The sequence below is a fragment of the Pinus tabuliformis genome, chromosome 5_2 (assembly GCF_031772625.1).
Source record: "Pinus tabuliformis cultivar Carrire ecotype Pingquan chromosome 5_2, CPIR1, whole genome shotgun sequence".
Classification (NCBI taxonomy): Eukaryota; Viridiplantae; Streptophyta; class Pinopsida; order Pinales; family Pinaceae; genus Pinus; species Pinus tabuliformis.
The window spans coordinates 606451739-606458227 of NC_142306.1; the positions used below are offsets into that span (position 1 = coordinate 606451739).

At 37.6% G+C, this 6489-nt stretch overlaps 1 pseudogene; it reads left to right on the top strand.

Moving 5' to 3' along the window:
- Positions 1-3291: 3291 nt before the first annotated feature.
- On the top strand, positions 3292-5615 carry LOC149160475 (L-type lectin-domain containing receptor kinase IV.1 pseudogene; annotated as a pseudogene).
- Positions 5616-6489: the final 874 nt, after the last annotated feature.

The window sequence follows — 6489 nt, forward strand, 5'->3', positions numbered from 1 at the left end:
GTAGGGTATGGATGCGCAATTAGAATGCTACTTAGTTGAGGGAGGCCTCGATGCTTGAAGCAAATTTCCTGACGAGATGGTAATATTTGTCCCTTCAATTCGCCTTCTTTGGCCTGGAGGGGTCTCTAATCAATTCGGTAGTGTATATATCTAGCTTGGTTGGTTTCTCTTAGTGAATTCTGGGGAGTTCTGGCCTGGAGGAGATTTTGTGTTCAACTGTCTTGGAGGGTGTAGGAATTTGGCCAAGAGGGGTACTCTGGTTTTGGTGGATACTAGGAGAGTTGGTAGTGGGTGGATTTTTAATTCTGCATTGTTTGAATGTTGCAACTTGGTACCTTGTGGAATTTTCTAGTTTTTCTTAGTCTCGCTCCATTTGGTGGGGCGTCTCCGCACACCGGTCTTTGCTAGTTGTTCTTGCATGAAGTGGACAGGGGCTAGGAAAAGGAGATAGTGTGGGACTTGGTGGGTGTTTACTTGGTTTAATCAAGAATGTAAAATGATTCACCAAAGGGGTTGGGGCAGGCATGGCAGAGCTCCTCGGTGTGATATGTCATCCCAGGTTGGTAGAGTAGTGGCCGAGCATGGTAGGGGTGGATACAATGGTGCGTCTGATGGAGAAATGGCCCAAGAATTTGGACCAGTGCTTGGGATAGCAACCACCTCGCCCTCCTTGGAATCAATAGCTAGTTAGCTCCAGCTGGTCATGGTATACTTGGGAGAGATGAGGCAACAATGACACGAAGATAGAAATGAGTTGATCACATTTTTGAATGACATCTAATACAACCAATGGGTGATGATGGATAGGATGGATTCTATCTGGCGCAACCAATGACGCACGATGGATCAGTTGGACCAAATTGACGAAAGCATCGATCGCTTGGAACACCATGCTCATGATGGAATTTGACCCCTGGACCCTCCAAATGTCGGGCAAGGCCTGACACCTCCAAGAAATTTCTGATGATGATTTGTTTTGTTTGTATTCCCGAATTTTTTTGGTGTATCCGTGTTTATGACTTGAGTTCTGGATGTAGTGTATGACACTTTGGTTTTTTATTTTCACGTTCCGATCAGAATGCAACAGGGAGCACAAGAAAGAAATAGCAAATTAAATGTAATTTTTTAAACAAATAATAAAATATTTTTGACTGACAAAAAACACAAACTCAATAAGAATTTTCTTAAAATTATTATTGATAAAAATTCTATTATATTCTGATTACTAAATAAAAAATGATTGAGAAAAAAACAAAAAAAATATTTTTTATTAAAAATAAAAAATAATACAACTTCAAAACTATATTTATATTTATTGTATTATGGAAAATAAGAATTAGATATTAAAAAAAATAATAAAAAATAAAACATATATATTTCTATTATATATATAGATTATTTGTAGCATTTCCTACTGCTAGAGAGACTATCCATCCCTGGGCTTCCCTGCAAGAGAATAGAATAACCCTGCAAGAGAATAGAATAATTGTAGTACTTAAGTATATTTTCTTGAAAAACAAATATTTTATTAATGAGTCTATATTGTCTTATCTTTCTATTAGTTATAAAATAATAAGTTGATAGTAAAGACTAAAAAGATATTAATTACATATTTTTATTATTTATAAAATAATATATTTCTAATCGAGTTTAGGCTTGTGTGATTTATATTTACAAAAGAAAGGCTTGTGTGATTTATATTTATAAAAGAAAAAAAATCCGTAATAATCACATCAAGGAATATTTATCAACGTGTTTAGAACTAACTAGTGTGTTTCATCGTAAGATGAAGAAACATATGAGAGAGATCTTTTGGCTCTAAAGAAACACTTACTTTTAACTAGATAAAAAATAGGTGAAAAAATAATTTGATCATAATTTAAATAATTAAGTGAAATGTATATAAATAAATATTAATATTATCTTTTCTTTTTCTTACATAAAATTTGTTTTGTTTTACTTAACTAAAAAATAATCTTTTAATTATAATTTAAATAATTAAATATATATAAATTAAAATTCTAGATTCTATGCTAACTTTTGACTTCACTAAAAATATGTATATATATATATATATATATATATATATATATATATATATAATAAATTGAGGCTAAGGATTATTATCAAAATAAAAGAAACTTATTCTTATTACAAAACTTAATAAATAAGAAAGTCAACTAAATTATTAATTCGTAAATCAAAAAAATATAAAATAAATTAAGATCCATAAAAATATAATATATAAAATTAAAAAAAAGGAAAACACAAAGAAATGAATAAAGCCAAATGGGAGAAAACACAAGAAACCAAAATCAAGGAAAAAATTCTCTAATAATCACTAAATCCAAAGAGAAACATAATAAATATATTCAAGTGGATAATAAAATATAAAAATCGTTAACCACATTTGATAATTCCCATCTTCATCTTTAATTATAAAAGTAATTTTAAATATATTCTACTTGCCATAATTTTGAGATGAGAAGTAATCCAAATTACAACTAAGATGTTAATGTCACTCTCACATTTATGAATTGCAATTTCTCTTCTACGTTTGTAATTATGAAGCGGCTATTTTAACCGTTCCAAAAATTCGGCATTCTTCGGAGTCATTCCTGTGTTATTCCTCCCTCCTTCCTCAATACGACGTCTTATCTCGTCGGTCATTTCCCTGTTATTCCTCTTTCGTTCCGAAAGAGGAATATTTTAACGATACGAAATCTCCGTGGTCATAAGTTATAAAAATTTTACAATAAGAAACGTAGACCTTCAATGCTCTTGCCAGGATTTTCGAAGGGTGCTTTTAGGGCTAGCAAATCTTTGGAAGATAACTGCACCCAACACTTCATTCTGTTTCATTTATTTGATATATGTTTTGTGGCTATAGATCACTTGAGTATGTATTAATATCCATCATTTCTGGGCGCTTGCATTTCCAGTTCTTTGGAAATGGTACCAGGATGGAGGATGGCTCCATACCATTTGGCTAATATTTCTATTGATAGTTTTCTGTAGCAACCGTTTATGTTGGTTGATACTTCAGCTGTTATATGCTTTTGATTATGTAGGACTTTTATAGTATTCGATGATGATAGAGGGACATCTTTTTTGAGAGATCAGGTCATTGTATTGGGATGCAACTATCTACCGTGGACTTTAGAATGGCTATGGTTATATCTGTTATGTTAGTTCATTAAGTCTGTAGATACAGCTTATGGCTGATGGTAACAATTATGGACTATATTAGACCATGTACTGGTTTTCAATGTATTGAATATCAGTGTTTTTTTCTTTATAAAAAAAAGGTATTAATATCCATATCTATTTATTCTTCCCAGAAGGAATTTTGGGGAATTTCGCTCCACCCAAAGAAACGACTAATGATGCTAATACCATGGCGCAGACTCCTCCTGATAGCCTGCACCTCTCTCTTCTTACCACTTATTCCTGCACAGGTCGATGAGGATCATCCACACACCACTTTCATCTTCGACGGATTTAACGGAACCCACCTGATCTTGGAAGAGGAGGCTTCTGTCATCGGCTCGAAATCCGTGCTTGCTCTCACAAAGCAATCGCATTTTATGATCGGCCGCGCGCTCTATTCAATTCCCGTGCAGATGAAAAGCAACGAGACTCGTTTCTCCTTTAGCACTACCTTCGTTTTTTCCATTGTGCATCCTCCCTCTAACGACGGAGGACATGGACTAGCGTTCATCATGATGCCCCACAGTTACCCCATTCGCGCTATTGCGTCCCAGTATTTGGGCTTGTTAGACCTCACCAGCAACGGGCGGCCATACAATCACTTATTTGCAGTGGAGTTCGATACGACCAAGAATCCGGAATTCAATGATCCCGACGACAACCACGTGGGTGTAGACGTCAACAGCCTCATCTCGGAGCAGACCGTGCCTGCCGGTTATTGGGATGGGGTGGACAGCTTCCATGGACTGAGCCTCAAGAGTGGACAGAACATACAGGCCTGGATCGATTACAATCATCCTCAACGCCGCCTCAACATTACCATCACGTTAGCCGGCTTGCCGAGACCGCACAGGCCATTGATATCTATGAAAATTGATCTGCACAGTGTTCTGAAAGAGAAGATGTTTGTTGGATTTTCAGCATCCACAGGGATGTTAGTGGAAGACCATTACGTTATGGCGTGGAGCTTCACCAACGAAGGGACGGCGCCGCCCGTCAATGTGTCGCGTCTCCCTTCACTTGCTAACATGTATTCCAAACATCTGGACCCGGGATTCATAGCCGGCGTCACCGTGGCCACCTTGGTTCTCTTCACGCTGGGGATTTGGGCGGTCTGGTTTCTCAAAAGAGCGAAAAACAGGGAAACGATCGAAGAATGGGAGGAAGAGTACTGGCCCCATAGATTCACTTACAAGGAGCTCAGCATCGCCACCAGCAGATTCCGTGGTGATAACATTTTGGGACAAGGGGGTTTTGGCAAAGTTTACAAGGGCGTCCTCCCGAGCAGCGGCCAAGAAGTCGCAGTGAAGTGCATAACGAAGGAGTTCACGGAGGGAATGAAAGGGTTCGTCGCAGAGATCTCGAGCATGGGGCGTCTACAGCACCGGAATCTGGTCCATCTCCGGGGCTGGTGCCGGAGGGAAAAACACTTATTCATAGTTTACGACTATATGCCTAACGGCAGCTTGGATAATCTGATATTCGGAAACCCAACCCTAGTCCTGCCGTGGCCTCGGCGATACGCGATCCTGAAAGGCGTGGCGGCGGGACTGCTGTATCTGCACGAGGGATGGGAGAAAACGGTCATCCACAGAGACATCAAGGCAAGCAACGTACTTCTGGATTCCGAGCTCAACGGGCGGCTAGGAGATTTTGGCCTCGCTCGACTGCATGATCAGAGCGAGAATCCTCGGACGACTCATGTGGTCGGAACATTGGGGTACATAGCGCCGGAACTCATATACACGGGGAAGGCCACTCCCAGCTCGGATGTATTCAGTTTTGGGGTTCTGCTGTTGGAAGTGGCATGCGGAAGGAGGCCCGTGGATCTGTCGAAGGACGCCGAGCAAACGATTTTAGTGGAGTGGGCATGGGAGCTGTACAGCGAGGACAGGCTGCTGGAGGCATCGGATCCAAAGCTGGGGAAGGACGGATATGATGTGGGCGAGATGGAGAAGGTGCTAAAATTGGGGTTGTTGTGCTGTCACCCAGAGCCGGATAACAGGCTGCGCATGCGCCATGCCTGCCAAATACTGGAAGGCGAAGCTCCTCTTCCGGACATCTGCATATCTTCGTTAAACGTCAGTTTTATGGGTTCTTAACCCACAGCTGGTCTTTCACCGTTATATTACTAAGAAATAAAGGCGGTCAAAAAGAATGGGCTCGATCCTGCCTCCGCTAATTCAAATTGCAAAATGTTCCGAAGGTTGAATACTATATTCTGCGGTCTACAGAATTATTCTACACAATTTCAGAGAAAGGCGTGGGATATATTATTGTTTTACGTTTATTACTATAAATGTTGGGACAATCTGCAGAATACAGTGTATAGTAGAGTGGGCGTTTAAAGATTGTTTCAAGGTTTCCTTTTTCATTATAACATAAACATTTAATTACTTTAAAAACATGCATATTGAAAAATTATTAACTTTTTTCCCTTTCATTCCTCCATTGATTTATGGTGATTTCTCCTCTATTAATATGGGAGTGGTCTATAACAAGACTTTTTGGAGATTCCGATGACAGAATTCGGCGGAAAAAATTGAGGTTAAATATTGATTTGTATTATTTAAAATGGTTTTTTAACTGCATATTTGGATTCAGCACCTGAAAAACCCCTGGGACGCTTTGACTGTCCACAAACTAGCTATCAAACTTGCGATTCCAATAAATTGCCGCCTAATTTTAACCGGAAAAACCCACCAGAAAAATTTCCAAAAAATCACATTATAGACAACTACATTAATATGTACATGCTTATCAATTAAATTCAAAATTCATGATTTTTTCTTATCATCGATCCCAAAAATTCTACAATAAAAGTAATGCCTCGACAACATCATCATAATCACATAAATGCTAGATGACATCATCATTATCACTTAGAATTTTTCATTTTCATTTTCATGTATATTTGATTTTAAATATTATTTCTATGTATATTTTGTTAAAACGTTGTTATTATTTAATTTTATAAATGTGTACATTTGGTTAAAACGTTGTTATTATTTACTTGTTATTATAAAATAAAATATTTGTGAAAATTTAAATCTTAACTCTATTCAAAACTTATAGAAATAAATTAATTAATGTTTAAATGAATTTTAAAATTTAATTGGGGACTTTAGGAACACAAGAGAGTCATTTTATATTCCATTAACCACTTCATTTGACATCATCATTGTTTTTGTTAGCCATGCCCATCTTCAATTATGGCTAGGATGAGGGAGTACTAGTAAACTAACATTAGTAAGAAAGGTGAAAAAACTAATATTGGTA